Source organism: Pungitius pungitius, chromosome 7, assembly GCF_949316345.1.
Source record: "Pungitius pungitius chromosome 7, fPunPun2.1, whole genome shotgun sequence".
Taxonomy (NCBI): domain Eukaryota; kingdom Metazoa; phylum Chordata; class Actinopteri; order Perciformes; family Gasterosteidae; genus Pungitius; species Pungitius pungitius.
In genome coordinates this window covers 12,357,598-12,383,431 of record NC_084906.1, presented here as the reverse complement: position 1 = coordinate 12,383,431, position 25,834 = coordinate 12,357,598, and the positions used below count along the sequence as shown (strand labels likewise).

At 47.6% G+C, this 25,834-nt stretch overlaps 8 non-coding genes across 8 annotated transcripts; all 8 read right to left on the bottom strand.

Annotated features, from left to right (window-relative positions):
* Positions 1-2,734: 2,734 nt before the first annotated feature.
* On the bottom strand, positions 2,735-2,853 carry LOC134132216 (5S ribosomal RNA). Its single transcript, XR_009956753.1, has one exon. It is a non-coding gene; the product is annotated as a 5S ribosomal RNA (ribosomal RNA).
* Positions 2,854-3,376: 523 nt separating this feature from the next.
* LOC134132215 (5S ribosomal RNA) lies at positions 3,377-3,495 on the bottom strand. The gene has a single exon (XR_009956752.1). It is a non-coding gene; the product is annotated as a 5S ribosomal RNA (ribosomal RNA).
* A 3,080-nt stretch (positions 3,496-6,575) lies between these two features.
* LOC134132214 (5S ribosomal RNA) lies at positions 6,576-6,694 on the bottom strand. The gene has a single exon (XR_009956751.1). It is a non-coding gene; the product is annotated as a 5S ribosomal RNA (ribosomal RNA).
* Positions 6,695-7,217: 523 nt separating this feature from the next.
* On the bottom strand, positions 7,218-7,336 carry LOC134132252 (5S ribosomal RNA). Its single transcript, XR_009956789.1, has one exon. It is a non-coding gene; the product is annotated as a 5S ribosomal RNA (ribosomal RNA).
* Positions 7,337-10,406: 3,070 nt separating this feature from the next.
* LOC119217313 (5S ribosomal RNA) lies at positions 10,407-10,525 on the bottom strand. Its single transcript, XR_005120251.1, has one exon. It is a non-coding gene; the product is annotated as a 5S ribosomal RNA (ribosomal RNA).
* A 523-nt stretch (positions 10,526-11,048) lies between these two features.
* On the bottom strand, positions 11,049-11,167 carry LOC119217305 (5S ribosomal RNA). Its single transcript, XR_005120244.1, has one exon. It is a non-coding gene; the product is annotated as a 5S ribosomal RNA (ribosomal RNA).
* A 523-nt stretch (positions 11,168-11,690) lies between these two features.
* On the bottom strand, positions 11,691-11,809 carry LOC119217293 (5S ribosomal RNA). Its single transcript, XR_005120233.1, has one exon. It is a non-coding gene; the product is annotated as a 5S ribosomal RNA (ribosomal RNA).
* A 522-nt stretch (positions 11,810-12,331) lies between these two features.
* LOC119217282 (5S ribosomal RNA) lies at positions 12,332-12,450 on the bottom strand. Its single transcript, XR_005120222.1, has one exon. It is a non-coding gene; the product is annotated as a 5S ribosomal RNA (ribosomal RNA).
* Positions 12,451-25,834: the final 13,384 nt, after the last annotated feature.

The following is a 25,834-nucleotide window of genomic DNA, read 5'->3' as shown; positions in this document are numbered from 1 at the left end:
AATCAAAAGAGCAGATTTGGTTTTTTTCGTCCGATTTTTCGAATTTACCCTGAAGCCCATCATCAATTTGGAAATGAACGACGTATGAAGACACAGATACCTCGTGCCTCGCGGGCCAAAACGGCATGGATACATTGTGTCTGTCGCAGCGTAAAAGAGAGCAGATTCCTTGAAAAAGCTTACAGCACCTGGTATTCCCAGGCGGTCTCCCATCCAAGTACTGACCAGGCCCGACCCTGCTTAGCTTCCGAGATCAGACGAGATCGGGCGTGTTTTTTTTTTTTTTTTTTTTTTTTTTTTTTATCAAAAAATCATTTTCAATCACATTTTCCAGTCATTTACATACATAGTCAAACACGTTGCGCACAGTTTAATTTAACACATTTTTTTCTTTCATCCAAAGTGCAGCAGGAGTTCTCCATCTTCTTTTTCCCTAAGAAAGGTGCTCCCCTTAATTAACCCACTGTTAAACACATCCTTATTGACATCTTTGTTTATCATGCTTACATGTCTTTCCATAATAAATTAAATCCCATTCATTCTCCCTTCCCCAACATCTACACACTTTCTAACATTCGCATTCACTGGGATTACCACCCCCTGGATTTATCTCCCCCATTATTCACATGCATCCCACTGATCGCCCCCTCTCTCCGTCTCTCTCGCACAATTATTGTCCCAATGAGTCTCTTGTAGGCATATAATGCCAGCTTCGCACACCAGCATCATCTAGCTGCTTTCTTTTTCATTTGCCCCAATCTTTTACTCTTTCTCGTGGTTTGTGTCCTTTTCCTCACCTCACCCACTTTCTCCATGACATCTCCCTCACTCAGGGACGTTTCAGAGCCTTCCCACTCCATCCCACTCTGCAGCTCCTCAGCACCCTCACTCGTTCCCAGCCCTCCTACCCCTTCCCTCTTTGCCTCACTTTCTCCCCCGCCCATCTCTCTGGCTCCTGCCTCTCCCTCTCTCTCCCTTCCGTTGACAGTCTCCGTTTCCCCCTCTCCTTCCATCGTTGTCGCCTCATCACCGTCCTGCGCCTCTCCTTCTCGCTGCTCTCCGTCCTGCTCTCCTTCCTCCTCCATCCGCACTTCTCCTGCTCCTGCTCCTTCCGCTCCTGCTGTGGGATCAGGGCCTGGACTCTCTGCTCTCTCCGTCGTCTCCCCGCTTCCCCCCGTCGGGTCAGCTCTCTGTGCTCTCTCCGTCGTCTCTTTGGTCTTTTGGTCCGCAGCGGCGCAGGAGTCCCTCTTTGTCTCTCCTCCAGGCGTCTCGGGCTCTGCACACATACACCATATCCCTCCCATGCCGCAGGTGTTACAATTGTTCTCTTCGCACTCCCGTGCGTAGTGCCCTCTCCTGCCACATTTGAAACATTTAAACTCCGGGCAGTCTCTCACCACGTGGCCCGGCTGGATGCATAGTCGGCACACCTTCACCTGTCTGTCGTGTATGACCCGAAAGTGTTCTGCCCCTCGCACTACATTAAACTTAGTAGAGTACGGTAGTGATTTCACTGTGTCTGTGAACTTGACTTTTACAAATCTTGTCCCGTCGGCAATGTCGGTGCCCGGCCACATCCTCCTCCTTATCCCGGAGACTGCCTTCACCCCCCATTCCCTCAGCCTCTCGGTTATCTCCTTGTCTTCCACGTATATGGGGAGAGCGAGGAAAGAAACCACCATTTCGTCCGTTTGGATGTCTCTTGCCAGAATTCTGGTCTCCCCGATCATTACTCCGTCCATTAGGCGTTCTTTGCCTGTATTTGTTTGCATTGTCACCTCGTATTGTTTGGGAGTCTTATATCTGCAGCCTGTCACCACTCCACAGTCCTCTTTTATTTTTCTTAGCATGCCCATCATCGTTATTCTCTCTTCTCCGACTATGTCCACCAGCACTGTTAACTTTTTCTCATACGTTGTAGACTTCATTTTAGCTTCCTGGTCGCACTTACTTCCACTCTCCTCTCCCAGCATTTCCTCCATTCTGCTCTTGGTTTCCCGTCAAAAAGGTTCCCCCCCTGACAGCTGAAGCTGTCGGGGGGAAGTTCGTTCAGTCTCAAGTCCTTGCAACAAAATCGACCAGGATTTACCTCAAAATGTTTGTCCTTGTTCTCTCTGTGAGCTGAACAGCTGCTCTGGGGTCTCACTCAGCTCCTCTCCACAGGCTCCTCCCCCGGGCGTGTTCAGGGTGGTATGGCCGTAAGCAAATGCTCAGCCGACCAAAGGGCTTTTTGAAGTGCCTCCAAAGCCGGGCTCTGCTCCTCTGTCCACCTGTCGGGAGTGCACCTCGATTTCTCCCACCGGTCACGCACACACTCACTCACACACACACAAGCGGGACAACATGGCAACAAAACTCCACCTTGGGGTTTGCAGTGTAAAACAAAAGGGCAGTTTTTGGACTTTTGGGGGGATTTCTCCTAATTCACCCAGGAGTTCATCGTCCATTCCCAAATCAACGATGTATATGAAAAGGTACAAACCTAGTGGCTCACAGGAGGAAAGAAACATGGAAACAATACCTCCACCTCCTATCACTGGGTTTCAATGTGAATCAAAAGAGCAGATTTGGTTTTTTTCGTCCGATTTTTCGAATTTACCCTGAAGCCCATCATCAATTTGGAAATGAACGACGTATGAAGACACAGAAACCTCGTGCCTCGCGGGCCAAAACGGCATGGATACATTGTGTCCACCTTCTGTCGCAGCGTAAAAGAGAGCAGATTCCTTGAAAAAGCTTACAGCACCTGGTATTCCCAGGCGGTCTCCCATCCAAGTACTGACCAGGCCCGACCCTGCTTAGCTTCCGAGATCAGACGAGATCGGGCGTGTTCAGGGTGGTATGGCCGTAAGCAAATGCTCAGCCGACCAAAGGGCTTTTTGAAGTGCCTCCAAAGCCGGGCTCTGCTCCTCTGTCCACCTGTCGGGAGTGCACCTCGATTTCTCCCACCGGTCACGCACACACTCACTCACACACACACAAGCGGGACAACATGGCAACAAAACTCCACCTTGGGGTTTGCAGTGTAAAACAAAAGGGCAGTTTTTGGACTTTTGGGGGGATTTCTCCTAATTCACCCAGGAGTTCATCGTCCATTCCCAAATCAACGATGTATATGAAAAGGTACAAACCTAGTGGCTCACAGGAGGAAAGAAACATGGAAACAATACCTCCACCTCCTATCACTGGGTTTCAATGTGAATCAAAAGAGCAGATTTGGTTTTTTTCGTCCGATTTTTCGAATTTACCCTGAAGCCCATCATCAATTTGGAAATGAACGACGTATGAAGACACAGATACCTCGTGCCTCGCGGGCCAAAACGGCATGGATACATTGTGTCTGTCGCAGCGTAAAAGAGAGCAGATTCCTTGAAAAAGCTTACAGCACCTGGTATTCCCAGGCGGTCTCCCATCCAAGTACTGACCAGGCCCGACCCTGCTTAGCTTCCGAGATCAGACGAGATCGGGCGTGTTCAGGGTGGTATGGCCGTAAGCAAATGCTCAGCCGACCAAAGGGCTTTTTGAAGTGCCTCCAAAGCCGGGCTCTGCTCCTCTGTCCACCTGTCGGGAGTGCACCTCGATTTCTCCCACCGGTCACGCACACACTCACTCACACACACACAAGCGGGACAACATGGCAACAAAACTCCACCTTGGGGTTTGCAGTGTAAAACAAAAGGGCAGTTTTTGGACTTTTGGGGGGATTTCTCCTAATTCACCCAGGAGTTCATCGTCCATTCCCAAATCAACGATGTATATGAAAAGGTACAAACCTAGTGGCTCACAGGAGGAAAGAAACATGGAAACAATACCTCCACCTCCTATCACTGGGTTTCAATGTGAATCAAAAGAGCAGATTTGGTTTTTTTCGTCCGATTTTTCGAATTTACCCTGAAGCCCATCATCAATTTGGAAATGAACGACGTATGAAGACACAGATACCTCGTGCCTCGCGGGCCAAAACGGCATGGATACATTGTGTCTGTCGCAGCGTAAAAGAGAGCAGATTCCTTGAAAAAGCTTACAGCACCTGGTATTCCCAGGCGGTCTCCCATCCAAGTACTGACCAGGCCCGACCCTGCTTAGCTTCCGAGATCAGACGAGATCGGGCGTGTTTTTTTTTTTTTTTTTTTTTTTTTTATTATCAAAAAATCATTTTCAATCACATTTTCCAGTCATTTACATACATAGTCAAACACGTTGCGCACAGTTTAATTTAACACATTTTTTTCTTTCATCCAAAGTGCAGCAGGAGTTCTCCATCTTCTTTTTCCCTAAGAAAGGTGCTCCCCTTAATTAACCCACTGTTAAACACATCCTTATTGACATCTTTGTTTATCATGCTTACATGTCTTTCCATAATAAATTAAATCCCATTCATTCTCCCTTCCCCAACATCTACACACTTTCTAACATTCGCATTCACTGGGATTACCACCCCCTGGATTTATCTCCCCCATTATTCACATGCATCCCACTGATCGCCCCCTCTCTCCGTCTCTCTCGCACAATTATTGTCCCAATGAGTCTCTTGTAGGCATATAATGCCAGCTTCGCACACCAGCATCATCTAGCTGCTTTCTTTTTCATTTGCCCCAATCTTTTACTCTTTCTCGTGGTTTGTGTCCTTTTCCTCACCTCACCCACTTTCTCCATGACATCTCCCTCACTCAGGGACGTTTCAGAGCCTTCCCACTCCATCCCACTCTGCAGCTCCTCAGCACCCTCACTCGTTCCCAGCCCTCCTACCCCTTCCCTCTTTGCCTCACTTTCTCCCCCGCCCATCTCTCTGGCTCCTGCCTCTCCCTCTCTCTCCCTTCCGTTGACAGTCTCCGTTTCCCCCTCTCCTTCCATCGTTGTCGCCTCATCACCGTCCTGCGCCTCTCCTTCTCGCTGCTCTCCGTCCTGCTCTCCTTCCTCCTCCATCCGCACTTCTCCTGCTCCTGCTCCTTCCGCTCCTGCTGTGGGATCAGGGCCTGGACTCTCTGCTCTCTCCGTCGTCTCCCCGCTTCCCCCCGTCGGGTCAGCTCTCTGTGCTCTCTCCGTCGTCTCTTTGGTCTTTTGGTCCGCAGCGGCGCAGGAGTCCCTCTTTGTCTCTCCTCCAGGCGTCTCGGGCTCTGCACACATACACCATATCCCTCCCATGCCGCAGGTGTTACAATTGTTCTCTTCGCACTCCCGTGCGTAGTGCCCTCTCCTGCCACATTTGAAACATTTAAACTCCGGGCAGTCTCTCACCACGTGGCCCGGCTGGATGCATAGTCGGCACACCTTCACCTGTCTGTCGTGTATGACCCGAAAGTGTTCTGCCCCTCGCACTACATTAAACTTAGTAGAGTACGGTAGTGATTTCACTGTGTCTGTGAACTTGACTTTTACAAATCTTGTCCCGTCGGCAATGTCGGTGCCCGGCCACATCCTCCTCCTTATCCCGGAGACTGCCTTCACCCCCCATTCCCTCAGCCTCTCGGTTATCTCCTTGTCTTCCACGTATATGGGGAGAGCGAGGAAAGAAACCACCATTTCGTCCGTTTGGATGTCTCTTGCCAGAATTCTGGTCTCCCCGATCATTACTCCGTCCATTAGGCGTTCTTTGCCTGTATTTGTTTGCATTGTCACCTCGTATTGTTTGGGAGTCTTATATCTGCAGCCTGTCACCACTCCACAGTCCTCTTTTATTTTTCTTAGCATGCCCATCATCGTTATTCTCTCTTCTCCGACTATGTCCACCAGCACTGTTAACTTTTTCTCATACGTTGTAGACTTCATTTTAGCTTCCTGGTCGCACTTACTTCCACTCTCCTCTCCCAGCATTTCCTCCATTCTGCTCTTGGTTTCCCGTCAAAAAGGTTCCCCCCCTGACAGCTGAAGCTGTCGGGGGGAAGTTCGTTCAGTCTCAAGTCCTTGCAACAAAATCGACCAGGATTTACCTCAAAATGTTTGTCCTTGTTCTCTCTGTGAGCTGAACAGCTGCTCTGGGGTCTCACTCAGCTCCTCTCCACAGGCTCCTCCCCCGGGCGTGTTCAGGGTGGTATGGCCGTAAGCAAATGCTCAGCCGACCAAAGGGCTTTTTGAAGTGCCTCCAAAGCCGGGCTCTGCTCCTCTGTCCACCTGTCGGGAGTGCACCTCGATTTCTCCCACCGGTCACGCACACACTCACTCACACACACACAAGCGGGACAACATGGCAACAAAACTCCACCTTGGGGTTTGCAGTGTAAAACAAAAGGGCAGTTTTTGGACTTTTGGGGGGATTTCTCCTAATTCACCCAGGAGTTCATCGTCCATTCCCAAATCAACGATGTATATGAAAAGGTACAAACCTAGTGGCTCACAGGAGGAAAGAAACATGGAAACAATACCTCCACCTCCTATCACTGGGTTTCAATGTGAATCAAAAGAGCAGATTTGGTTTTTTTCGTCCGATTTTTCGAATTTACCCTGAAGCCCATCATCAATTTGGAAATGAACGACGTATGAAGACACAGAAACCTCGTGCCTCGCGGGCCAAAACGGCATGGATACATTGTGTCCACCTTCTGTCGCAGCGTAAAAGAGAGCAGATTCCTTGAAAAAGCTTACAGCACCTGGTATTCCCAGGCGGTCTCCCATCCAAGTACTGACCAGGCCCGACCCTGCTTAGCTTCCGAGATCAGACGAGATCGGGCGTGTTCAGGGTGGTATGGCCGTAAGCAAATGCTCAGCCGACCAAAGGGCTTTTTGAAGTGCCTCCAAAGCCGGGCTCTGCTCCTCTGTCCACCTGTCGGGAGTGCACCTCGATTTCTCCCACCGGTCACGCACACACTCACTCACACACACACAAGCGGGACAACATGGCAACAAAACTCCACCTTGGGGTTTGCAGTGTAAAACAAAAGGGCAGTTTTTGGACTTTTGGGGGGATTTCTCCTAATTCACCCAGGAGTTCATCGTCCATTCCCAAATCAACGATGTATATGAAAAGGTACAAACCTAGTGGCTCACAGGAGGAAAGAAACATGGAAACAATACCTCCACCTCCTATCACTGGGTTTCAATGTGAATCAAAAGAGCAGATTTGGTTTTTTTCGTCCGATTTTTCGAATTTACCCTGAAGCCCATCATCAATTTGGAAATGAACGACGTATGAAGACACAGATACCTCGTGCCTCGCGGGCCAAAACGGCATGGATACATTGTGTCTGTCGCAGCGTAAAAGAGAGCAGATTCCTTGAAAAAGCTTACAGCACCTGGTATTCCCAGGCGGTCTCCCATCCAAGTACTGACCAGGCCCGACCCTGCTTAGCTTCCGAGATCAGACGAGATCGGGCGTGTTCAGGGTGGTATGGCCGTAAGCAAATGCTCAGCCGACCAAAGGGCTTTTTGAAGTGCCTCCAAAGCCGGGCTCTGCTCCTCTGTCCACCTGTCGGGAGTGCACCTCGATTTCTCCCACCGGTCACGCACACACTCACTCACACACACACAAGCGGGACAACATGGCAACAAAACTCCACCTTGGGGTTTGCAGTGTAAAACAAAAGGGCAGTTTTTGGACTTTTGGGGGGATTTCTCCTAATTCACCCAGGAGTTCATCGTCCATTCCCAAATCAACGATGTATATGAAAAGGTACAAACCTAGTGGCTCACAGGAGGAAAGAAACATGGAAACAATACCTCCACCTCCTATCACTGGGTTTCAATGTGAATCAAAAGAGCAGATTTGGTTTTTTTCGTCCGATTTTTCGAATTTACCCTGAAGCCCATCATCAATTTGGAAATGAACGACGTATGAAGACACAGATACCTCGTGCCTCGCGGGCCAAAACGGCATGGATACATTGTGTCTGTCGCAGCGTAAAAGAGAGCAGATTCCTTGAAAAAGCTTACAGCACCTGGTATTCCCAGGCGGTCTCCCATCCAAGTACTGACCAGGCCCGACCCTGCTTAGCTTCCGAGATCAGACGAGATCGGGCGTGTTTTTTTTTTTTTTTTTTTATCAAAAAATCATTTTCAATCACATTTTCCAGTCATTTACATACATAGTCAAACACGTTGCGCACAGTTTAATTTAACACATTTTTTTCTTTCATCCAAAGTGCAGCAGGAGTTCTCCATCTTCTTTTTCCCTAAGAAAGGTGCTCCCCTTAATTAACCCACTGTTAAACACATCCTTATTGACATCTTTGTTTATCATGCTTACATGTCTTTCCATAATAAATTAAATCCCATTCATTCTCCCTTCCCCAACATCTACACACTTTCTAACATTCGCATTCACTGGGATTACCACCCCCTGGATTTATCTCCCCCATTATTCACATGCATCCCACTGATCGCCCCCTCTCTCCGTCTCTCTCGCACAATTATTGTCCCAATGAGTCTCTTGTAGGCATATAATGCCAGCTTCGCACACCAGCATCATCTAGCTGCTTTCTTTTTCATTTGCCCCAATCTTTTACTCTTTCTCGTGGTTTGTGTCCTTTTCCTCACCTCACCCACTTTCTCCATGACATCTCCCTCACTCAGGGACGTTTCAGAGCCTTCCCACTCCATCCCACTCTGCAGCTCCTCAGCACCCTCACTCGTTCCCAGCCCTCCTACCCCTTCCCTCTTTGCCTCACTTTCTCCCCCGCCCATCTCTCTGGCTCCTGCCTCTCCCTCTCTCTCCCTTCCGTTGACAGTCTCCGTTTCCCCCTCTCCTTCCATCGTTGTCGCCTCATCACCGTCCTGCGCCTCTCCTTCTCGCTGCTCTCCGTCCTGCTCTCCTTCCTCCTCCATCCGCACTTCTCCTGCTCCTGCTCCTTCCGCTCCTGCTGTGGGATCAGGGCCTGGACTCTCTGCTCTCTCCGTCGTCTCCCCGCTTCCCCCCGTCGGGTCAGCTCTCTGTGCTCTCTCCGTCGTCTCTTTGGTCTTTTGGTCCGCAGCGGCGCAGGAGTCCCTCTTTGTCTCTCCTCCAGGCGTCTCGGGCTCTGCACACATACACCATATCCCTCCCATGCCGCAGGTGTTACAATTGTTCTCTTCGCACTCCCGTGCGTAGTGCCCTCTCCTGCCACATTTGAAACATTTAAACTCCGGGCAGTCTCTCACCACGTGGCCCGGCTGGATGCATAGTCGGCACACCTTCACCTGTCTGTCGTGTATGACCCGAAAGTGTTCTGCCCCTCCCACTACATTAAACTTAGTAGAGTACGGTAGTGATTTCACTGTGTCTGTGAACTTGACTTTTACAAATCTTGTCCCGTCGGCAATGTCGGTGCCCGGCCACATCCTCCTCCTTATCCCGGAGACTGCCTTCACCCCCCATTCCCTCAGCCTCTCGGTTATCTCCTTGTCTTCCACGTATATGGGGAGAGCGAGGAAAGAAACCACCATTTCGTCCGTTTGGATGTCTCTTGCCAGAATTCTGGTCTCCCCGATCATTACTCCGTCCATTAGGCGTTCTTTGCCTGTATTTGTTTGCATTGTCACCTCGTATTGTTTGGGAGTCTTATATCTGCAGCCTGTCACCACTCCACAGTCCTCTTTTATTTTTCTTAGCATGCCCATCATCGTTATTCTCTCTTCTCCGACTATGTCCACCAGCACTGTTAACTTTTTCTCATACGTTGTAGACTTCATTTTAGCTTCCTGGTCGCACTTACTTCCACTCTCCTCTCCCAGCATTTCCTCCATTCTGCTCTTGGTTTCCCGTCAAAAAGGTTCCCCCCCTGACAGCTGAAGCTGTCGGGGGGAAGTTCGTTCAGTCTCAAGTCCTTGCAACAAAATCGACCAGGATTTACCTCAAAATGTTTGTCCTTGTTCTCTCTGTGAGCTGAACAGCTGCTCTGGGGTCTCACTCAGCTCCTCTCCACAGGCTCCTCCCCCGGGCGTGTTCAGGGTGGTATGGCCGTAAGCAAATGCTCAGCCGACCAAAGGGCTTTTTGAAGTGCCTCCAAAGCCGGGCTCTGCTCCTCTGTCCACCTGTCGGGAGTGCACCTCGATTTCTCCCACCGGTCACGCACACACTCACTCACACACACACAAGCGGGACAACATGGCAACAAAACTCCACCTTGGGGTTTGCAGTGTAAAACAAAAGGGCAGTTTTTGGACTTTTGGGGGGATTTCTCCTAATTCACCCAGGAGTTCATCGTCCATTCCCAAATCAACGATGTATATGAAAAGGTACAAACCTAGTGGCTCACAGGAGGAAAGAAACATGGAAACAATACCTCCACCTCCTATCACTGGGTTTCAATGTGAATCAAAAGAGCAGATTTGGTTTTTTTCGTCCGATTTTTCGAATTTACCCTGAAGCCCATCATCAATTTGGAAATGAACGACGTATGAAGACACAGAAACCTCGTGCCTCGCGGGCCAAAACGGCATGGATACATTGTGTCCACCTTCTGTCGCAGCGTAAAAGAGAGCAGATTCCTTGAAAAAGCTTACAGCACCTGGTATTCCCAGGCGGTCTCCCATCCAAGTACTGACCAGGCCCGACCCTGCTTAGCTTCCGAGATCAGACGAGATCGGGCGTGTTCAGGGTGGTATGGCCGTAAGCAAATGCTCAGCCGACCAAAGGGCTTTTTGAAGTGCCTCCAAAGCCGGGCTCTGCTCCTCTGTCCACCTGTCGGGAGTGCACCTCGATTTCTCCCACCGGTCACGCACACACTCACTCACACACACACAAGCGGGACAACATGGCAACAAAACTCCACCTTGGGGTTTGCAGTGTAAAACAAAAGGGCAGTTTTTGGACTTTTGGGGGGATTTCTCCTAATTCACCCAGGAGTTCATCGTCCATTCCCAAATCAACGATGTATATGAAAAGGTACAAACCTAGTGGCTCACAGGAGGAAAGAAACATGGAAACAATACCTCCACCTCCTATCACTGGGTTTCAATGTGAATCAAAAGAGCAGATTTGGTTTTTTTCGTCCGATTTTTCGAATTTACCCTGAAGCCCATCATCAATTTGGAAATGAACGACGTATGAAGACACAGATACCTCGTGCCTCGCGGGCCAAAACGGCATGGATACATTGTGTCTGTCGCAGCGTAAAAGAGAGCAGATTCCTTGAAAAAGCTTACAGCACCTGGTATTCCCAGGCGGTCTCCCATCCAAGTACTGACCAGGCCCGACCCTGCTTAGCTTCCGAGATCAGACGAGATCGGGCGTGTTCAGGGTGGTATGGCCGTAAGCAAATGCTCAGCCGACCAAAGGGCTTTTTGAAGTGCCTCCAAAGCCGGGCTCTGCTCCTCTGTCCACCTGTCGGGAGTGCACCTCGATTTCTCCCACCGGTCACGCACACACTCACTCACACACACACAAGCGGGACAACATGGCAACAAAACTCCACCTTGGGGTTTGCAGTGTAAAACAAAAGGGCAGTTTTTGGACTTTTGGGGGGATTTCTCCTAATTCACCCAGGAGTTCATCGTCCATTCCCAAATCAACGATGTATATGAAAAGGTACAAACCTAGTGGCTCACAGGAGGAAAGAAACATGGAAACAATACCTCCACCTCCTATCACTGGGTTTCAATGTGAATCAAAAGAGCAGATTTGGTTTTTTTCGTCCGATTTTTCGAATTTACCCTGAAGCCCATCATCAATTTGGAAATGAACGACGTATGAAGACACAGATACCTCGTGCCTCGCGGGCCAAAACGGCATGGATACATTGTGTCTGTCGCAGCGTAAAAGAGAGCAGATTCCTTGAAAAAGCTTACAGCACCTGGTATTCCCAGGCGGTCTCCCATCCAAGTACTGACCAGGCCCGACCCTGCTTAGCTTCCGAGATCAGACGAGATCGGGCGTGTTCAGGGTGGTATGGCCGTAAGCAAATGCTCAGCCGACCAAAGGGCTTTTTGAAGTGCCTCCAAAGCCGGGCTCTGCTCCTCTGTCCACCTGTCGGGAGTGCACCTCGATTTCTCCCACCGGTCACGCACACACTCACTCACACACACACAAGCGGGACAACATGGCAACAAAACTCCACCTTGGGGTTTGCAGTGTAAAACAAAAGGGCAGTTTTTGGACTTTTGGGGGGATTTCTCCTAATTCACCCAGGAGTTCATCGTCCATTCCCAAATCAACGATGTATATGAAAAGGTACAAACCTAGTGGCTCACAGGAGGAAAGAAACATGGAAACAATACCTCCACCTCCTATCACTGGGTTTCAATGTGAATCAAAAGAGCAGTTTGGTTTTTTTCGTCCGATTTTTCGAATTTACCCTGAAGCCCATCATCAATTTGGAAATGAACGACGTATGAAGACACAGATACCTCGTGCCTCGCGGGCCAAAACGGCATGGATACATTGTGTCTGTCGCAGCGTAAAAGAGAGCAGATTCCTTGAAAAAGCTTACAGCACCTGGTATTCCCAGGCGGTCTCCCATCCAAGTACTGACCAGGCCCGACCCTGCTTAGCTTCCGAGATCAGACGAGATCGGGCGTGTTCAGGGTGGTATGGCCGTAAGCAAATGCTCAGCCGACCAAAGGGCTTTTTGAAGTGCCTCCAAAGCCGGGCTCTGCTCCTCTGTCCACCTGTCGGGAGTGCACCTCGATTTCTCCCACCGGTCACGCACACACTCACTCACACACACACAAGCGGGACAACATGGCAACAAAACTCCACCTTGGGGTTTGCAGTGTAAAACAAAAGGGCAGTTTTTGGACTTTTGGGGGGATTTCTCCTAATTCACCCAGGAGTTCATCGTCCATTCCCAAATCAACGATGTATATGAAAAGGTACAAACCTAGTGGCTCACAGGAGGAAAGAAACATGGAAACAATACCTCCACCTCCTATCACTGGGTTTCAATGTGAATCAAAAGAGCAGATTTTGTTTTTTTCGTCCGATTTTTCGAATTTACCCTGAAGCCCATCATCAATTTGGAAATGAACGACGTATGAAGACACAGATACCTCGTGCCTCGCGGGCCAAAACGGCATGGATACATTGTGTCTGTCGCAGCGTAAAAGAGAGCAGATTCCTTGAAAAAGCTTACAGCACCTGGTATTCCCAGGCGGTCTCCCATCCAAGTACTGACCAGGCCCGACCCTGCTTAGCTTCCGAGATCAGACGAGATCGGGCGTGTTTTTTTTTGTTTTTTTTATTGTTTATTTTACAAAAAGTTACAAAAGCCATTGTACAGATTTACACAGTATTGGAGCTTACATCGTGTCGACACAAGCACCTAAATCAAACAGAGAGCAAAGCATAATCAAACAGCACAACACAAAGATATACCAGTACAAAATACAAAATCAAATTGCCCCAATTCAAAAGGCGCTCTTTACTGGAGAGGCAACATTGCTAACCCCAGTCAATCTGTACTTCACCATCTCCCCGTATCCTTATTAGGGTGCTGCCTGCGATGAACCCACTTTCAAAGTCCTCCTTTTCTAAGGCTCCGTACATCAGATTGACGTTCCTCTGCAAACCATTTTTAAACATGCACCAAACGTCGGCCTTCCACCTCTCGTAATGGGCCAGGTTTCTCCTCATTTTGACAGCATACCTTGCGTGGCTCAGCATGTAATTTAAGAGACTCACCCCTTCCCTTTTACCTCCCGCTCCAAACAGCCACAGTTCCTTCCACTCCATTCTCTCGACATATTTTTCTTCCCAGCACTTGCTGATTATCCCCTTCAATTTCTGGAAGTACACCTGCAACTCCGAACATTCAACAAACTCATGCATGCTTCTACTTCCACTCCACATACGTCGCATTCTTTCTTCACATTCATATCGAACTTGCTTATGATTAAGTTGTTAAAGACCCTATTGTGTCTAAGCAGAAAGTCAAAGTTCTCACATTCACTGCTGTTCCATTTCACTCTCAAGTTCGTCCATATTCTTTTCACCTCCATGTCCTCAATCACTCTCGACCATACTTTCTCTGCGGCTGGTCTCCACACCTCCCTCCCTCTTAGGCATTTGTACACCACTCTGGTTTTCACATTCATCAGGTTCACCATCTTCTCACTTTCTCCTATGTGCAAATCAATCTCTCCTTCCTCATCCACCACATTCTCCCTCTCTATCATCTCCTTCCACTCTCTGGGCATCCCCCCCTTTATCTTCTCCATCAGCCCCTCTGCTGTCCCCATCCACATTTCATCACCCCTGCTCCTCACCTCATCCACTATCACCTGTGCCCTCATAAACCCGGGTACATATTCATACACCAAGTCTCTCACCTTCCTGAACCCCGCCCTCCACATCAGCCTGTTGTACAGTGTTTCCCCATCCCATGTGATTTTGGGATTCAGAAACACCGGCTGCTCCCAGACTTGCTTCACATCCCTGCATTCGTACTTCACACATTTCACAAACTCCCCCTATGCTCCCAGCATCTCTTTGTGGAAATCAGACACTTCACTCATCATCCCTTTCTTCAGTTTCATGTACACAGCACTGTCTCCACACCCACCACATTTATCCACCGCTTCTTTCAGAAAGACTTTCCATATCTGATCACTGTTGTTCCTTAGATACCTCACCATCATTTTCACCCTGAGTGCCGCCTTCTTTTTTTCTAAATTGATCAGTTTCAGTCCTCCGTCCTCGTACTCATTTTCCATCACTTCCCTGGCTATTCTGACTCCCTTCCCATCCCACAGAAACTCATTCACTTCTCTCTCCACCTCCTTCATCACTCTCTCAGGTACATCCAGCACATTCATAACATACACTAACTTACTCATCACTAATGCATTGACAACAACCACCTTCCCATTCAACCCTAGCCCCCTTTGCCTCCAAAACCCTAGTGTTCTCCTGATGTTGTTCACAATCCCTTCATATTGCATATCTCTCCCCTCCTTGTTCTTAATCCCTAGGTTGACTCCCAACACTCTGAAGTAATCCTGCTTCTCTCTTAAACCTATCTCCACCTTTCCTGTGCACCCCTCCCCTATATACATGATCTCTGACTTCTCTATGTTCACTTTAGCCCCTGATGCCCTCCCATACAGCTCTAAACTATCTAGTACCTCCCCTATGCTCCCCTTATCCATCACTGTGACTGTTGTGTCGTCCGCATATTGGTACAATAGACTCACTTGTCCTCCTGGTAGCTCTATTCCCCTGATTTTTTTATTCTGTCTTAAAAGTTGTGCTAGTGGCTGGGCTGACAGTGAGTACAGCAGTGCTGACATTGGACATCCTTGCCTAACCAACCTTTCTAGCCTGAACGCATCTGTCACTATCCCGTTGATTTTGACGCAGCTGTATGCTCTGTCATACATCCTCCTGATCCATCCCCTTAGCCTGTGCCCAAACCCCATTTTCTCCAACACCCTGTGCAAGTAGGTGTGATCAACCCTGTCAAATGCCTTATTTAAATCTAAACTCATTACAGCCCCTCCCTTTCCCCTCTTCATAAATTCTATAGTGTCTCTGATGCTGCTTACTGTGTCAGCTATGTCCCTGCCTGGTACACTGTAAGCCTGCGTGCTCCCTACCACCGTCCCGATAACTCTTTTTATCCTGTTGGCTAACACCCGTGCTAATATCTTATAATCTGTGTTCAACATTGTAAGTGGTCTGTAGTTTTCTAATCTATCCCTGTTCCCTTTCTTGTAAATGATGCTGACCAGCCCTGTCGCCATTCCTGTCGTCATCCTATCCCCTTCTTCTATCCATCTAAACACTCTGTCTAACACCGGCACTAGTTCCTCCCTGAATTCCATATAAAACTCCCCTGTGATTCCATCTATCCCCGGACTCTTATTCCTGCCAAGTCCTGCTATTGCTGCTTCTATTTCTCCTGTCCCTATGTTACCCTCACACATCTCCCTATCGTCCTCACACAGCTTCCCTTCCACTTTCTCCAACACCAACCTTATGCTTTCTTCATCTACTTCTCCTCCACTGAATAATTCCCTGTAAAATTCTTCTACCCTTACTGCTATCTCGACAAAGTCTGTAATTCCTTCTCCCTCCTTTCCCTCTACCTTCTCTAAGTAATTCCTCTTCTGTTTTGTTTTCTCTAGCCCTAGAAAAAACCTTGTACATTTCTTTCCCTCAATCACATGTCTCGCCCTGCTCCTGACTATTGCTCCGTTGCACTTTCTCTGTTCTATCTCCTTCAGCTCATCTTTAATTCGTATATAGTTTCCCAAATCACATCCCTCCTCATCTATCCTCTCTACCTCTCTTTCTAGCTCCTCCTTAAGTTCCCTCTCCCTCTTCCTCGCTCTCCTGTTCCTGTCTCTGCTGTGATTTATGCTAAGCTTTTTAATTTCTAATTTCACATTCTCCCACCACCTGCCAACATCCTCCTCATACATGCTGTCATTCTTTCTTATGTTTATCCACTCTCTCACTTTCTTTTTATACTGTTCATCTTTCACCAGTTCACCATTCAGACACCACACTCCACCTCCCAGTGACTTTGTATTCTATCCTCCCGATCCTATCTGCTATGCTCTTAGCACCCAAGACTAAGTCTATCCTACTTTGCTTTAGAACACCTCTCACCACTTGTCTTCTAGAGAAAGCCCTTCCTTTCGGATTCCTCTCTCTCCATTCGTCCATCATCCCTCTGTCTTTCATCATCCTCTTCAGCACACCTCTCGACGAGTCGCTCCTGTAACACACTCGATGACGCGTCTAACCTGCCACACCACACATTAAAATCCCCCACAATCATACAGTTGTTATTGCACATTTCTCCCACCCTCTCAAAAAAACCTTTTCTCTCTCTCTCCTCGTTTGGCGCATATAAGTTTATTAACTTATACTTTCCCCCATTGTGTTCAAAAGAAATCCCAATCATTCTCCCTTCCCCGTCATCCACACACTTTGTAACATTCTCAACCACACCCTTCTTCACTAAGATTGCCACCCCCCTTGATTTATCTCCCCCATTATTCGCATACATCTCACCAGTCCATCCTCTCGCCGTCTCTCTCACACACGCATTGTCCCAATGAGTCTCTTGTAAGCAAATAATGTCAGCTTCACACACCAGCAGCGTTTGCTGTCTCGGTCTCTGAGCCCATTACAGTTAAATGAAGACAGGCTGAGCATCATTAGTGATTTTAGCAGAGGTGTCCACAGTATCATTTGGCTGCTTTCTTTTTAATTTGTTCCAACCTCTTGCTCTGTCTCGTGGTTTGGTGCCTTTTCCTCACCTCACCCACTTTCTCCAAGACCGTTCCCTCACTCAAAGACGTATCAGAGTCTTCCCACTCACCACCTCCTCAGCATCCCCACTCGTTCCCAGCCCTCCCTCCCCTTCAATTTTCCCCTCACTTTCTCCCCCGTCCATGCCTCCACTCCTCTCTCTGGCTCCTGCATCTCTCTCTCCCCCCCCCTCTTGTGACAGTCTGCGTTTCCCCCACTCCGTCCGTCGTTGTCTCCTTTACTGTCGCCCCATCTTCGTCCTGCTCCGCTCCGTCCTGCTCTCCTTCCTCCTGCATCCTCTCCTCTCCTTCCCCTTCTGCTCATGCTGTCGGATCCGCGTCTCCGCCTCCGCTCGGGCTTTGGTCCTCGCCGTCGTCCGCCTCCTCGCTCCGGCATCCGTCTCCCGTCTTCTCCTTCTCCTGCCGCCGCTCCTCCTCCTCTTGCTCCTCCGCGCACTCTCTGGCGTAGTGACCTTGCTGGCCACACTTGAAACACCTGAAGTCCGGGCAGTCTCGAACTATATGGCCCGGCTGAATGCAGAGTCGGCAGACTTTTATCTGCCTGTCATGTATGACTCTGAAGTGTTCGGCTCCTCCCGCAGTCTCGAATTTGGCCGAATACGGGAGCGACTTGACGGTATCTGTGAACCTGACCCGCATATATCTGGTCCCGTCCACAATCTCGGTTCCCGGCCACACCCGTCTCCTAATGTTTGATACCGGAGTCACTCCCCAGTTTAAAAGTTTCTTGACTATTGCGTCATCGCCGATGTATATCGGTAAGTTTATGAAAGACACCACCATCTCGTCTTTATTAATTTCACTTGCCGTGACCGTATTGTTCAGGATTTTCAGACCGTCCATTAGCTTCACCTTCCCTCCTTCGGTTCTCATTGTGAGCTCATAGTTCTTAGGGGTCTTGTATCTGCATCCGACCACCTCACCGCACTCCTCCTTCACTTTCCGTAGCAGCTCCATCATCGTCACTCTATCGTCTCCCTCGATCTCCACATTCAGTGTTAACTTTTTTTCATAGTTTATTTTGTCGTCTCGTCCGTCATCCGTGTTCTGTTTGGTGCGCCTCATCTCCGGTCCTTTTTGGTTAGCCATGCGATCAATCCGTCACTTCCCTCACAGGGAGCAGGATCCCCCAAACAGCCGGGCTGTCGGGGGGGTCGGTTCTGCTGTGAGTCTCTCCGGCTTTAAACACTGTCTGCACAAACCTGTCAAACGGTCAAACTTTTGCCGCTAGCTCGCACTACTCACAACTGACTTCCGGGGGGCGTGTTCAGGGTGGTATGGCCGTAAGCAAATGCTCAGCCGACCAAAGGGCTTTTTGAAGTGCCTCCAAAGCCACGCTCTGCTCCTCTATCCACCTGTCGGGAGTGCACCTCGATTTCTCCCACCGGTCACGCACACACTCACTCACACACACACAAGCGGGACAACATGGCAACAAAACTCCACCTTGGGGTTTGCAGTGTAAAACAAAAGGGCAGTTTTTGGACTTTTGGGGGGATTTCTCCTAATTCACCCAGGAGTTCATCGTCCATTCCCAAATCAACGATGTATATGAAAAGGTACAAACCTAGTGGCTCACAGGAGGAAAGAAACATGGAAACAATACCTCCACCTCCTATCACTGGGTTTCAATGTGAATCAAAAGAGCAGATTTTGTTTTTTTCGTCCGATTTTTCGAATTTACCCTAAAGGCTTATCCTCCCTCTCTCTCGCACACATATTGTCCCAATGAGTCTCTTGTAGGCATATAATGTCAGCTTCGCTGTGTTCTGTCTCGGTCTCTGGGCCCATTGCCATTAAATGTGGACAAGCTGAGCACCATTAGCAGTTTTATCAGAGATGTCCACAATATCATTCAATTCAATTCAATTCATTCATATTTTGTATAGCCCAAAATCGCAAAATACAAATTTGCCTCAGAGGGCTTTACAGTCTGTACACATGCAACATCCTCTGTCCCGAAACCCTCACATCGGCACAGGAAAAACTCAAAATATGAAAAAACCCTTCAATGGGGAAAAAAAGGGAAGAAACCTTAGGGAGAACGTCAGAGGAGGGATCCCTCTCCTGGGATGGACAGACTGCAATGGATGTCATGTGTACAGAATCAACAATGTAAAAGATGTACAATACATTAAATTTCTCTAACAGAAATGATACAAGTAATTGCAAGTAGCAGAACAGGTGTACGGCAGGACCACTGCAGGGACAACCACCATCAGGTCGAACCACCATCCACAGAGGCTTCTGTGGGGAGGGAGAGCAGAAAGATGTTGGTTTTTGATGACAGTAATATGAATCATATTTAAAGTAATGATGATGGCAGCAGCAGGTGTCAGCAGAGCCATGCCAGGAGTCAGAACCGGGGTCCGCACGAAACTATGATCCATGGAGACCTGCTAGGGGAGAAAGCACAAAAAACTCCCGGAAAGAAGCTTAATTAGTGATGTACATTAATAAAACATGGATGATTGTGGAAGGAGAGAGTGAGAGTGAGAGAGGGGCTCGGTGTGTCCTAAGAAGTCCCCCGTCAGTCTAAGCCTAGAGCAGCTTAACTAAGGGCTGGTCCAGGCTAACCTGAGCCAGCCCTAACTATAAGCAATATTAAAGAGGAACGTTTTAAGCTTTTTCTTAAATGAACTGACCGAGTCTGCCCCCCGGACTGAAAGTGAAAGCTGGTTCCACAAAAGAGGAGCTTGATAACTGAAGGCTCTGGCCCCCATCTTACTTTTTAAAACTCTAGGGGCCGGTTTCGGAGACAGGGCTTAAATCAAGACTGGAGTAGGCCTAAATCAGACTAGTTAATCCTGGCTATTTAAGTGGCTTGCATGAACATGGCATAAATTTGGCTTAGTTAGTCTGAGACTATAGAGTCCTGGAGTAAGCTTAATGAGAACACCTGGTTCAAGCCTCATTAGACTAAGTGGAAGCACAGGCTGTTGGGCCAATTGTCCTCATGAAAATCTGAAATGGAGTATGAAACACCATTGTTGCAGTGAATTTGGCACCCCTGGGAGCTGAAGCTGCTACCATCCAACAGAAACCAAAAAAGATAACTATTCATGAAAAGTTAGCCAGAGAATTTCATGAGCGTAAAATTGAATATTTAAAAGAAGAACATGAAATGAAAATGAGAATTCTAGAGGTTGAACTGGATATGAAATTGGGAGAGGGCTATGCTCCAAAAAAGAATTCTGCATACCAGTAGCCATGGTGAATATGAGGAATTGTGAAAAATAAAAATAAATGTATTGTCATTTGGCATGTGAGTGAGTATTAATCATCACAAACTACATTTTAACCAGCCTTGGTTCACTCGTTTAATTTTGCTACATTATTGTAATTTTGTACAGAAACAGTATGCAAGCAAAACCATACCATAATGAATACATTCCATATTTAAATGCTGAAGTGCTGCACTGTGAAAGCAGCTTTGTGTGCAAGTCCTCGCTGGTCATTGGCTCCCTCTGCCACCATGGGCACATCTGCATCATCCTGATCTTCCATTGGCAGATCAGGACAGCCATGCTGCTTCAGGTAGTTGTGCAGCACAGCTGTAGCAATGATCACTTTTTGCAGCATCTTCTTGGCTTGAAACAAAGCGTATTTCATAAGCACTGGAATCGAGTTTTCCATACTCCAAACATACGCTCAATCATCCCTCTAGTATGGATATGAGCTCTGTTGTACCTTTGCTGCTCAGCTGCTGTGGGATTTAGATGTGGTGTGAATAAATAGTTACTCTGACCATATCCACTATCACCAAGTAGTAGACCACTATGTTGTCCTCTCTCACATTGTGCACACAATGAAGAGTTGAGAAAAATCCTTGAACCATGGTGTAGGAGCCATAAATGTTTTCTTTATATATTTTGCCTTTTATAAATGTTACACTTTGTGGGTTGTTGGTTTGTTTGATTTGATGTTTTGTTTATTGGTTGTTATGGGACATGGGTGTAGCGGTGGGCGTGTGGTGCGCAAGGAGATGCCTAATTAAACCCTACCTGACACCCGTGCGGGTTCAGTTTGGCGTGGGGTGAGGACGGGGGAAGGCGATTCTTTGTGTACCGCACTACGCACTACGCGATCCGCACTTCGCGACACGCACACCTCATGGACCCCGTATAACCCGGTGATCTAACGTGTTGCTCTACCTGGCAATCAGAACGACTATTGGAGTCATGGAAAGCTATGGAGAAAATAAACAGAGAGAACCGGAACAAGTGTGTGGACAGAGGTTATTGGTGCGCGTAAACAAGTTCATCTCCCCCGCCTTAGCCCACTGCGGCTTTCAAACGAGTTGGTCGGTTTGGATCCAGTATAGCCGCAATACATGGGTTGCACCTTTCCAACGGGCAACAATGTTTGAAAACTCCAAATTAGGAGTGCATACACCCTGAACATTGATTGAAAAACAGTTCTTACTTTTCCTGTATTCCTCTGCATCAGGAGTTGATGGACACTTGATGGGAACATGACATCCGTCTATACAGCCAATCACTCCTGGGAAGTGCCCATATTCATAGAATTGCACTTTATAGTTGGCTTGCCCAGCAGCATCAGGGAACTTGATGTAAAGACTCCTCAGTTCACAAATGGCACTGCAGACTTTCTGAACCATTCTACATACAGTTGGTTCACTGACACCACACAAATCACCAGTTTCACGATGCAAGATTCACATGCCAAGAACCTCAAAGTGATCAGAACTTGCAGTTGATTGGACACAGGCCTTCCTCTTTGAGACAGAGAGGAAAGTCTAGGCTCAAAGTAATTATCTCCAATGCATTTTTCTTGTGCATACGAAAGCGGTCTCGAAAAGTTATTTCATCAAACTGATTCAATGGATCACTCCTATCCAGCAGTATTCGTCTGGCTGGCCTTTGTCGTGCATGTTGGTCCTCATTTAGATATTCCAAATAGTCCATGCTCCCAAACAATCCAAGCTCAGTTTCACAAACAGTAGCCTAGCCTACTAAGCGGGAGTTAAACCTGCCTCCTTGGCAGATTAGTTTAAGCTTCAATTCAGTCCAATTTAGTCCTGGAGTAGCTCTAATGCCCAATTTTGCAATCGGCTTTGTTTAATCCAGAACAGGCTTAATCCACGACTATTTTAAGGTACGTCTGTGCAAGTGAATTTCAGTTAAGCCAGCTCTAACAGCATTTTAGTCTGGGACTAGGCTTAAGCCTCGTCTCCGAAACCGGCCCTAGGAATCACAAGTAGCCCAGCATCTACGGAGCGCAGATGCCTTGTAGGGCAATACGGTGTAACAAGCTCTTTAAGATAAGACTGTGCCTCACCAGCAAGTGCCTTGTAGGTGAGGAGAAGTACCTTAAATTCTATTCTTGATTTAACAGGAAGCCAGTGCAGAGAAGTTAATACAGGAGTTATATGATCCCATTTCTTACTTCTTGTTAATACACGTGCTGCAGCATTCTGAATCAGCTGGAGAGGTTTAAGCGATTTACAAGAGCAGCCTGATAACAAAGAATTACAGTAATCCAGTCTAGAAGTAACAAATGCATGAACTAGTTTTTCTGCATCACTTTGAGACAGGAAGTTCCTGATTTTCGATATATTACGTAGATGAAAAAAGGCAGTCCTTGAAGTCTTCTTTATATGAGAGTTGAAGGACATATCCTGGTCGAAGAGAACTCCAAGATTTCTGACGGTGCTGTTGGATACCAGAGCAATTCCATCCATAGAGACTGTATCACGTGACAGCTGACTTCGAAGGCGCTCTGGGCCTATCATGATAACTTCCGTTTTTTCCGAGTTTAACATCAGGAAGTTGCAGGTCATCCAAGTTTTGATGTCTCCAAGACAATCCTGAAGTCTAACAAGTTGGTTGGTGTCTTCTGGCTTGATCGATAGATACAGTTGAGTATCGTCTGCATAACAATGGAAGTTTATGCGGTGTTTTCTGATAACGTTGCCCAAAGGAAGCATGTACAGGGTAAATAATCGGTCCAAGCACAGAACCGAATCATCTAGCTGCTTTCTTTTTCATTTGTCCCAATATTTTACTTCTCGTGGTTTGTGTCCTTTTCCTCACCTCACCCACTTTCTCCATGACATCTCCCTCACTCAGAGACGTATCAGAGCCTTCCCACTCCATCCCACTCTGCACCTCCTCAGCACCCTCACTCGTTCCCAGCCCTCCCACCCCTTCCTTCTTTACCTCACTTTCTCTCCCGTACGTTCCTCTACTCGTCTCTCTGGCTCCTGTCTCTCTGGCTCCTGCCTCTCTCTCTCTCTCTCCCTTCCCTTGACAGTCTCCGTTTCCCCCTCTCCGTCCAACTGCGGTCATGTGGACCGCATTTCAAAATGAAATGCGCTTCTATGTTAGGTATTACGGTAAATGGGTCTGTACAGCCAAAAAGGCACTGATCATGATTTGAAGTGTCTTTTTTCAATCTTTGAACTGTCTTTAAATAAAGAAGCAAGCCGGGTAACACTCTTCTGACAGTGGTCCTGGTTCATGTTGACCTCCTCTATTAACATGTAAAGATACATAAAATATTACTGTGTAGTTTTTGAGCTAACCAATGGCAAAGTTAGTACTTTTGCCATTATATTCGTCTTTTCTCAATCTTTGAACTCTCTTTAAATCAGATAGAAGCCAGGTAACACTCTTCCGACACTTGATCCTATTTCACGTCGACCTCCTCTATCAAAGATACATAAAATATTACTGTGTACTTTTTGAAATAACTGAAGGCGAAGTTAGTACTTTTGCCATTATATTCGTCTTTTTTTCAATCTTTGAACTCTCTTCAAAACAGATACAAGCCGGGTAACACTCTTCTGACACTTGATCCTATTTCGCGTTGACCTCCCCTATTACTATGTACATTTACATGAAATATTACTCTGTACGTTTTGAGAAAATTGAAGGCAAAGTTAGTAATATTTACATTATATTAGTCTTTTTCTAAATATTTGAATTCTCTTTAAATCAGATAGCAGCCGGGTAACACTCTTGACACTTGATCCTGCTTCATGTTGACCTCCTCTATCCCCATGTAAAGTTGCATCAAATTTGATTTTGTAGCTTATGAGCACAGGTGAAATCAGTAAGAATGACATGTTATTCGTCATTTCCCTTCCATAAACCTTTACTGTACAGTTTGAAATAAGAGAAAGTCAGCGCAGTTGGTACTTTGTCCCCCTCAGTGCAGACCACAGGATGTACGATCCAGGGGCCCCTATCAGGCCATTATTCCTCCTCGGTTGGATGTAGCTGCCGGTGGACTTTTGTTTTTGTACTGACCGCGTTATGCGTGTTCCGGTTACGAAAGGAGTTGCTCCCGCGGGGGTCCATGGGTGGGACCCTCCTCTATCGCTCCAGCAGTTCTGGGGCTGCACCTCATTTGACTTTGACCTCAGATCAGACAAGCTAACCCTCTGAATTGAAGCATCTTACTAAGTGCAGGAAAGGAAACTTACAAGGTTACCCGCAGTAGCGGCAAACGAAGAGGAAAGAGCCCAGTGCCAAAATGCGGTTCCACGTGGGACCGCTCAGCCTGCACATCAGATTGAGGCAGAGCCCATAGATGGCAGGAGGCCGTAACAACCTTTCTTGAAGTCGGGTTGTTTGGACAACAAACCCTAAGTGGGTGGTGAACTCCATCAAAGGCTAAATACTAGCACGAGACTGATAGTGAACAAGTACCGTAAACCTCTATGGCAGACTGTAACCTTCAGGAATCAGGAAACGTTTATTGTCAACAAGTACCGTAAACCTCTATGGCAGACTGTAACCTTCAGGAATCAGGAAACGTTTATTGTCATAATATGTTGGACATACATGGAAATTGTCTTGGCGGTTGGTGCATGACAGAAGACAGTACAATAATGATGACATAGTGCAAATGAAATAAAAATAAAAGTATAATAAAATATATGCTATGGGTTAGTACGCTAAAAACTAAAGCTATGGGTTAGTAAGTTAGAGGAGATAAGATAAAATTAGAAATAAAAATATAGATTATAGATTAAGTGCACCAGCTAAACAAGTGACGAGTGAAAAGTGAAAGTGACAAAGTGAATGAATGAACATGGGAGTCAGAGTCAGTCAGGGGGGGCCCCGGCCTCTGTTGATGAGCCCGACTGCCGAAGGGAAGAAACTGTTCGTGTGGCGGGAGGTCTTAGTCCTGATGGACCTCAGCCTCCTGCCGGATGGACGGGGCACAAACAGTTCATGTCCGGGGTGGGAGGGGTCGGCTACAATCTTTCTGGCCCGCTTCAAAGACCTGGAAGCGAACAAGTCCTGGAGAGACGGAAGATTGCAGCCAATCACCCTCTCTGCAGAGCGGATGACATGCTGCAGCCTGCCCTTGTCCTTGGCTGTGTCTGCAGCGTACCACACGGTGATGGAGGAACAGAGGATGGACTCCATGATGGCCGCGTAGAAGTGCACCATCATTGTCTGAGGCAGATTGAATTTCTTCAGCTGCCTCAGGAAGAACATCCTCTGCTGAGCCTTTTTCGTGATGGAGCTGATGTTCAGCTCCCACTTGAGGTCCTGGGTGATGATGGAGCCCAGGAAACGGAAGGAGTCCACAGTGGTGACGGGGGAGTCACACAAGGTGAGGGGGAAAGGTGGGGCTGTATTCCTCCTGAAGTCCACGACCATCTCCACTGTCTTCATTGAACCGGTGCTGATGGACCGAGAGGCAGAGACGTGTTTCCCCAGCTTCACAT